The following is a 9,514-nucleotide window of genomic DNA, read 5'->3' as shown; positions in this document are numbered from 1 at the left end:
GAGGGGTTTGTAATGTGACACAGCTAAACACAGCTATGTTGCCCCTCCCTTCACAGGGATCTTATATAAAGCTGAAGTCATCTTGTGCTTTACTCCCAGCCCTTTCTAATGCAGGAGGTTAGACCAGGGGATCAGAGCTGTATCACTACAGAGGCATATAAAAGTTTGGGTACCTCTGGTTAAAATTACTGTAATTGTGAACAGTTAAGCAAGTTGAAGATGAAATGATCTCTAAAAGACCTAAAGTTAAAGATGACAAATTCCTTTGTATTTTAGGCAAAGAAATATATACATGGTGGCTCAGTGGTTAGCACTGCAGCCTTGCAGTGCTGGGGTCCTGGGTTCAAATCCAGCCAAGGACAACATCTGCAAGGAGTTTGTATGTTCTCCCCATGCTTGCATGGGTTTCCTCCGGTTTCCTCCCACACTTCAAAGACATGCTGATAGGGAATTTAGATTGTGGGCCCCATTGAGGACAGTGCCAATGATGTCTGTAAAGTGCTCTGGAATTAATGGCACTTTATAAATGAGCAAAATAAATATATATTGTCATTTTTTACATTTAAAAATTGCTAAAAGGAAAATGGGCCGATGCAAAAGTTTGGGCACCCTTGGAGATTTGTGTGCTCAGATAACTTTGACCAAGGTTTCAGACCTTAATTAGCCTGTTATGATTATGGCTTGTTCACTATCATCATTAAGAAAGGCCAGATGATGCAAATATCCCAGCTTTATAAAAGTCCAGCCTCATCTATCCTTGTGCCAAAAATCAGCAGCCATGGGTTCTTCTAAGCAGCTGCCTATCACTCTGAAAATTAAAATGATGGAGGCCCACAAAGCAGGAGAAGGCTATAAGAAGATAGCAAAGCATTTTCAAGTTGTCCTTTCCTCAATTTGAAAAGTAATTAAATGGTAGTTAACAGGAACAGTGGAGGTCAAGGTGAGGTCTGGAATACCAAGCAAAATTTCAGTGAGAGCTGCTTGTAGGATTGCTAGAGAGGCAAACCCCAGCTTGACTGCAAAAGACCTTCAGAAAGATTTAGCAGACTCTGGAGTTATGGTACATTGTTCTACTGTTCAGAGACATCTGCACAAATATGGCCTTTATGAAAGAGAAATCAGAAGAAAACCTCTCCTGCATCCTCACCATAAAATTCAGCATCAGAAGTATGCAAAAGAACATCTAAACAAGCCTGATGCATTTTGGAAATGACGCGCCCCCTGGGCCGTGGGGAACTCGGTGCCAGGCTGATCGTTGCTGAGGGAGATGTCACAGTGGCGGTGACCCGGTCCGTGACCCGGTCCGTGACCCAGGGCGGTCAGTAAAAAGGGGATTTTATAGTTTTTATGTACAAAGTTCGTGACGCCACCTGTGGTATGCGGCTAAAGGAAGCCGCCGCTGCGGAGCAGGTCCTCTGGAGCTGATGTTACTGCAGCAGGGATGGTGTGGCTCTCCACAGGTAGAGCTTAGCTCCAGGGCAGTGTAGATGTTATAGGTAATGCTGGGCGTTGTAGTGCAGGGTTTGATGGCGCAGCAATAATCAGTCCACAACTTAATGGCGGTTTCCTCTTATCTTTACTGGCGGTGATTAGGCAAACCGGGACTAGGGTACTGGCTAGAAGTGGAAGCCCGGGCAGCCTGGAAGCAAGTAAGGAATCCACCTCACCAGGTGAAGTTGGAGGCCTTCCCTTTCCACTAATCTCTTTGGCCCTGCTGCTTGTAGCTGTGCGGTGGCCCTCGTCCCTGAGTGTAACGTCTTTGTGCTCACCCGTATGGCAGGCAGCTCGGGCCTTGGTGATGCGTCGCTCCCACGTGGCGGTGCTGGGCCCTGCAGTGCTGCTGAGCCTCCGGGCGTCTGCTGGGGCCAGGTGACCTGCAGTCTCCTACCCTCCGGTTTCTGCTGCTGGGCCTTCAGTGCCCCACATCCTCGAACTCCCGTGTCTAGTTCCTCTGTGTTGGTTCCTTCTGGGGTGAACTGCTGCACAGCTCCACTCCCCAGCTCCTCTCTCGTCGACGTCCTCACTTCAAATCCTCACGCTAAGTCTAACTAACCCCGCCTCCAGATCCCAGTTGCTAAGGGGACGAGCTCCCCTTGCTGGTCTGGAGCCAGGACAGTGTTGCATGCTTAGCAAAACCTGATTAGGGGACCCCTGCTTGCTTCCAGGCATGGCATCACCTCTTGTGAGGGAGGCAATGCCACTGTGGCAACCGGACTCCTGGGGTGCCACAGAAACAAGTCCTGTGGACCGATGAAGTTAAAACAGAACTCTTTGGCTACAATGATCAATGGTATGTGTGGAGAAAAAAAGTATCTAGGGGTAATATTTCTCCTTGCGGAGAGTGACGTGTTAAGCACGTCAGGTGAGGAGACTTTTAAAGCAGCAATGCTCCTCTGGGAAATATGCAAATTGTCTCTTCAGAGAGGAAGAGGACTGGAGCGCTAGTGCCACCTACAGGAAGTAGCAATCCTAGAAGTCAACAGTGACCCTTTAACGAGCCTTATCACGACTTAGGATAAAAAGCCAAGACAAAAAACTCTGGATGAGAGGCGTCAGACCGGTATCTAGGGGTAATATTTCTCCTTGCGGAGCCAAACTAGAACTCACACTTTGCACTAACGAGGGGCAGTACCCCGAAACATAGTGTCTGCAAATTGAGTTTCTGGTCTTGGCTTTTTATCCTAAGTAGTGTTGAGCCACCCCCGTAGTGTTCGAGTTCGGTTCGGTTCGTCGAACACCCGTGTGTTCGCCGAACTGTTCGTCGAACACCTTCGAACACCGTTAAAACCAATGGCAGACAAACAAAAACACATAGAAACACATAGAAAACACCTTCAAAGGTGTCCAAAAGCTGACAAACTGCTCAGAAGACACAACTAACACATGGAAAAGTGACAAGTACATATAGTCATGCGAAAAGAAAAGAGGTGGAGGAGTAAAAGGAGGGGGAGACACAGATATAGGCATGTCATGCCCTTCTAAAATCCAAAAAGTGAGAAGTCGACACGGCCAGTCCGTTCCTGCCTGTGCCACCTCTGTGTCGCCGGGTTTGTGCCAGAGCCGCGGTGGACCCTGACGGCCAGCCCCCCTATCCCAATACTGGTGCCTGTCCGCCGGTGGGTCGAGGCCCCCCACGGTGGGGGGGGGGAGTAACATCTGCAGAAGAAAGACCATCTTCCAGCCAAACTAAGATGTCGACTTCTTTTCGTGGACAATGTGATACGATCCCATTCTTACGGACACGCCCATCGCTACAAATTCTAGATGAGGCACAAAAACAGCAGGTGCTTCAACGGATATCAAGTGCTCCTTCAAGTGGGCTCTCCATCACCTCAATTTCAACATCACAAATACTCCAGTCCTCAGAGGTGTCACCCCAATCGCACTTGCTTCCTCACAGCTCCCAAGTCTCCAGCTGCCTGTCTGAGTATGGGGTAACACAGATGGCTGAGTCTGCCCTGCTGTTTACTCATACTATAGCCTGGGAAACGGAGGTCTGCTCCAGAGCTTCTGTTAATCCAGATGAGGAAATGATCTGATCCGATGCCCAGAATCTTTATAAGTTGGATCCAGGACCAGATGAAGAAGGTTCTGAGCATAATGTAGACCCTTGTTCCCAAACTGTAACTCCTGTTGGTGGAGACAATGATGAAGACGATGATGAGACTCAAATACCTGATTGGAGCGACAACTTGACTTTTCGGTCAGGGCAGGAAGAGGTTGGCTCTGAGGGCGACGGGTGTGATAACACACAGGGTGATGATGACGAGGTTGGAGATCCCACTTACTGTCAACCCACAGTCAGACAGTCGATGAGGTCAGCAGAGGAGGTGGAGGAGGATGTGACTAGCCCTGGGGATGGGGATGACTCGGTACCCGGGCATTTGCCTGACCTTGGGGATGTCGTGGTGGTCGGCTCCCTGGCCCGTACCCTGGGGTCTCTCTTTAAAAGGGTGGATAATTGTTAATTTTATAAGAGTTCATGACGCCACCTGTGGTATCTGGTGAAAAGCACCAGCGCTGCAGCAGTCCACTGAGGCCGGTGATAAGGCAGCTCGATGGTATAGCTCCCCACAGGTGGAGCTAGGTCTCAGGGCAGCGTATGCAGGGGGAATGCAGGACAGGCGAGACCCAGCTGGGTCAGAGCAAGAACGGGAACGGACACGGTAGTCACTTCAGTACCTTTTACTGGTGGAAATTCAGGCACATCCCGGAGCACTGTAGGGTGAAGGGTGCATATCAGGATCCTCCCCAATGAGCGGGTGTAGGGCCTCCTGTTTCTTGCCTCTGCGTAGTAAGTTTCTGACCTGCCTGGAGCTAGGCCTAACTTTGTCTCTGTCCTGCGCTGGCTGACCTTGTGGTAGGGCCTTCTCTTGGAGTTCATGCTCCCAGTATGCGGGGCCTAAGCGTCTCCTGGCTCTGTTACATATCAGCACCTTAGCGATCCTGGGACTTGTAGTTCTCCAGGGATTCCGGTTATGCCTTACTGGGTCATAGAGATACCGGTAAGCTCGGATCCTGTGTCCGGTAAATGCTTTGGGGTGAGCTGGTTAAGCTCCTCTGCCCCTTATGTACTAACTCGCCACTCGCCTTCGGCCTACTCGGGCCCTCACTAGGCTATACACACTAACGGCAGCTTGCCGCGCTTCACTGATCTTACGGCACCGGCACACCTTAAGCTCTATCTGGGCTCCCTGAATCTAGCAAGCAGGAGCCTCGTGCTCCACTGCTGAACTATTAACTGCGTTCTCTAGACTAGACTGAGCTCCACTGCAGACTGACCTCTCTTAGGCTTCTCTACTGCAGGAACTCTTCAGAGGAACTGAACTGCCTAGCTCCACCTTCCCTATTTATATCCCTAACGGGCTCCCTCTGCTGGTCTGAGGTGGAAGGTGGAGATGTGTGAATGTTTATGGGGGCCTCTTGTGGAGGATTCCGTCAATGCACTCTTGTAGGATCTGTGATACCAAGCGCAGCGGGGCATCACAGATGCTATTGATGACAAGGTTAGGTTGCGCCTTCCTGAACAGAGACGGAGTACTGGAAGCACGTCAACAACTGCATCCTCAACCACAACTCTGCCTCTCACCACAAGTCGTAGTGGCTCTTCAGGTCACATGGGCTCTAAGCCTTGCAAAGCCTGGGCATTTATTCAGATCGATAAGGATTACCCAACTCGTGTTATCTGTAATATTTGTCAGCAAAAGCTAAGAAGAGGCCAAAAAATACATAGTTTGAGTACTTCATGCATGTACCGTCACATGGATATGAAGCATAAGTTGCAGTGGGAAGCTCACTGTGCTACAATGCGGCCTAGCCGGCTGGGCCAACCACCGTCTGCCCCATCTTGTGCATCCGCAGCCTCTTCATCCTCTGTGACTGGGGGGACAGCAGTCACACATGTTTTTGGACGCAGACCTGCCACCTCTTTACCCGCAACAGCCAGTGTGATTGGCAGGTCGTCAGTTCATTGGGAAGTGGAAACACCTGCTAGTGTTGAGCGCTCTCCGACATCGAGAGCACCACCTTTGGATCAAGGCAACCTAACATGTCCGCCTGCATCTTCCTCACAGACCGGCAGTTGCCGGGGACACCCTACTCAACACCGTCTAAGCACAACAGCCAGCCCTCGGTCCCTCAGATGTGGAAAAGTAAAAGACAATTTCCTCCTAGCCATGAGAAAGCTAAGAGGTTGAATTTCACCATCTGCAAGCTGTTGGCTACAGAAATGCTGCCTTTCCACCTGGAGGACACAGAGGATTTTCAAGACCTTATGTCCGTCACAGTGCCCCAGTACCAGATGCCCAGTCGGCACTACTTCTCAAAGAAAGGTGTGCCTGCGCTCCACTAGCATGTCGCACACAACATCACCGCTTCTTTGAGAAACTCTGTGTGTGACAGGGTGCACTTCACCACAGACACTTGGACGAGAAGGCATGGACAGGGGCGTTACATGTCGCTGACTGGGCACTGGGTAACTATGGTGACAGCAGGACAAGGGGCTGCTGTCCAAGTCTTACCGTCCCCACGAGTTGTGTGTTAATCCTCCTTATCTCGAACTTCCTCCACTGCTTCTGCCTCCTCAACCTCCTCTCGGTCCTCCACCTGCACCCAAAGCCTGTCTGGTAATGCCACCTGCTTTCTAACTGCGCAGAAGGAATCCTGCACACCTCCTTACTATGCTGGCAGCAGGGCTCAACGCATCAGTGTTTACTTTGAAATGTCTGGGAAATGTGAGTCACACAGCTGAGGAGTTTTGGTCAGCTCTGGAGACCCAGCTTCATGAAAGGTTGTCTCCACTGGACCTGCAACCAGGGAAGGCCATGTGCGACAATGCTGCAAACCTGGGTGCGGCACTTCGCCGGGGCAATGTCACACACGTGCCTTGTATGGCTCACGTGTTGAACCTGGTTGTCCAGCAATTTTTAGCCCACTATCCCGGACTAGATGGCCTTCTGCAGAGTGCACGGTCGCTGTGTGCTCACTTCCGCCGTTCGCATCCCGCAGTTCAACGACTTACATCTCTACAGAAGTCGTTGGGCCTGCCAGTTCACCGGCTGAAATGCGATGTGCCGACTCGGTGGAATTCAACTCTGCACATGTTTCAGCGACTGTGGCAGCACCGACAAGCCCTGGTGCAATACGTTCTGACGTATAGCCTGGGCCAACGAGATCCAGAGGTGGGGCAAATCACGCTGGAGGAGTGGTCTCAGATCAGGGACCTATGCACCCTTCTGCACAGTCTTGAAATAGCGACGAAGATGTTTAGTGCTGACGATGCCATTATCAGCATGACTATTACGGTGATTTACATGCTGGAGCACATGTTAAACAGAATTCGGAGTCAGGTGGTGGGACAAGAGGAGGTGGAGGAAGTAGAGGAGGAGTCGTATGCGGAAGGGATAACATCTCCAAGGTCCAGACGGTTGGCAGCACCAAGGCGGCAGGCATGGGAGGGTGGGGGAGAGGGATTAACCGGGGCGCATGGTAGCAGCCAAACTGTTGAGGAAGGTGCAGGAGCCGAGGAAGAAGTGGAGGACGAACTGGCAATGGGCATGGAAGACTCATCAGATGAGGGAGACCTTGATCACATTTCTGTTGTGCGAGGTTGGAGGGAGAGGGCAGAGGAAGGAAGCATGATTCTTACCTCGCTACCAACACAACAAGGACTTGGTCCTTCTGGATGTGCAAGACACATGAGTGCCTTCTTGCTGCACTACCTGCAACATGACCCCCGGATTGTCAGAATTCGAAGTAATCCCGTCTACTGGGTTGCCACACTCTTAGATCCCCGGTACAAAAGTATATTTGCCGAAATAATTCCTGCCATAAAAAGGTATTGACGAATGCAGGAGTATCTGTTGCAGAATCTTACATGTGCTTTTCCACAAAACACCAGTGGTGCACGTAGTGAATCTCACAGTTCTAACTTGCCAACGGTGGGACTGTCGAGTCTTCATCACTCAAACAGTAACAGTAACACAGTATCTGCTGGTAACAGCAATTTTGTGGAATCGTTTCACCACTTTTTTAGACCATCCTTTGCAAGGCCACAGGAGACAAGAAGTCTGACACATAGTCAATGCCTAGAGAGGATGGTACAGGAGAATCTCCAAGTGAACATCGAAGCCATGACTGTGTCACTGGACCCTTGCTCATTTTGGTATTCCAATCTTGAAAAATCGCCGGAGCTCGCCACTCACGCCTTAGAGATCTTGTCATGCCATGCAGCCAGCGTTCTCTCTGAACGTGTGTTCAGCGCTGCTGGTGGTGTGCTGACAGATAAGCGCACGCGGCTGTCCACTGAGAATGTAGACAGACTCACGTTCATAAAGATGATCAAATCATGGATTCGCAAGGACATTTCTACCCCTGTGTCATCCTTGGGAGACTAAAAGCTTGGGGATTTGGTAAAATCACCTCACCAACCGTTTTAAGCAACAGTGGGGCAATTGATGCCACTTAACCCTAGAACGCATGACCATAAAAATCTACACTTTCACATACCTGGGGCCCTTTAGGCCCGTGTGCAAATAACATGGAATAACTCAAACTCAAATGACAAACAACTATATACATGAAGAATACCTAGAGTTTCAAAATTCTAACTAAAGCAATCTTGCAGAAAATAGAAAACAATTAACTGGGCGGGCCTGCAAGGCCACAGGTATGCGTTCTAGGGTTAAGTGGTGTCTGTGCCACAATTTTGGGAGTCCCCTTGCTGTGTCTTACGTGACGTTGGCATCGTCAATTCCAGGTGGGTTGGGTCGCACCCCCCCCCTTTTAACTGTAAGAAACTACATACACTATGGCTTGGGGTAACACAGATGGTTGAGTCTGAAGAGCTGTTTACTCAGAGGTCTGCTCCAAATCTTCAGTGTCTGCTAGTCAGTGTAGAATTTTTAACTGCATCTAGCCTAGGCAATACTTTGGGCGTAGTAGCCCAGCTGCGAAGCAAGCTGCACCGCCTGTGTATCTAATAAGAATTTTTAAATTAATCTAGCCTAGGCAGACAGTGGGGACCCCCAACCAAACCCAGATGCTCAGCCCCCCTACTGCCCCCCTTTCATGGACAACCCAATAATGTAACTCTTACAACTGGATGGGTGAGGATCGGTCACAGCTTTATTAACTCTTTATACTCATTCCATTAGAAAGGCATTTTATTTCTAAAATAATTCAGCTTGTTGCAGCATGCCCTGGGTCCCCACTCCGGCAAGTTGGCCAACAAGTGTAACTCTCCAACATGTCCTTTCTATTTCCAGGCCACGGAGGATCCAGCGTACTCGTATGCAGGACTCTGACCCCCACCCATCACTCTTAACGCTTGTTCCACTCCGTCCTGGAGTCCTGACAGGAATATGTCCAGTCCAATATCTATTAAGTGAACACCCTCGGGCCGTATGAGGCCTGCTTTATCTCCTTCCAGTTGTCGGTGTCGTATCACTACACCGCCTCTGTCTCTTCTAAATTTTGCCATCCGAATATTTATTACCCGCCTTGTCCATTCGATGGCCGTGATGTCTCGCGCACCTTGCCATACCGCTATCGGCACAATCTCTGACCTTACTATAGCTAATTTTGTGAAAAATTCTCTGAAGCGCTCAGTGTCTAGTTTCATTATTGCCATTAGTTATGCGCTCTTGTGATGACCTAGGTTGTTTCCCCCGGCCTGTATAACTAAGATGACCGGACCTCTTGCCTCTCTCCCTACCTTGATTACCTCCATTAGTACCTGTGGCCATAGCAGGCCTCTAATACCTCTCCAGTTGAAATATGTGTTATGAAACTCTAATTTCCTCCCGCCTGGGCGGACTTTCACCCTTTTTTGTGCCCAATATATATACGAGTGGCCTATCACTCACACTGTTGGCTTAGCGTCACCTGTAAAAGAAACAAACCACGTTAGGATAACAAGTCCGGTCTTATGTATCTCGCCAAACACGTGGATCGCCATCTCCCTATCCTCTGAACTTCCGTTTCTGACAGTCCTGCTCTTGCTGCTTCTGTGGCC

The sequence above is a fragment of the Phyllobates terribilis genome, unplaced genomic scaffold (assembly GCF_046119375.1).
Source record: "Phyllobates terribilis strain yellow unplaced genomic scaffold, ASM4611937v1 Scaffold_3__8_contigs__length_932513732, whole genome shotgun sequence".
NCBI classification, from domain to species: Eukaryota; Metazoa; Chordata; class Amphibia; order Anura; family Dendrobatidae; genus Phyllobates; species Phyllobates terribilis.
Note: the sequence above shows the minus strand (reverse complement) of the source record.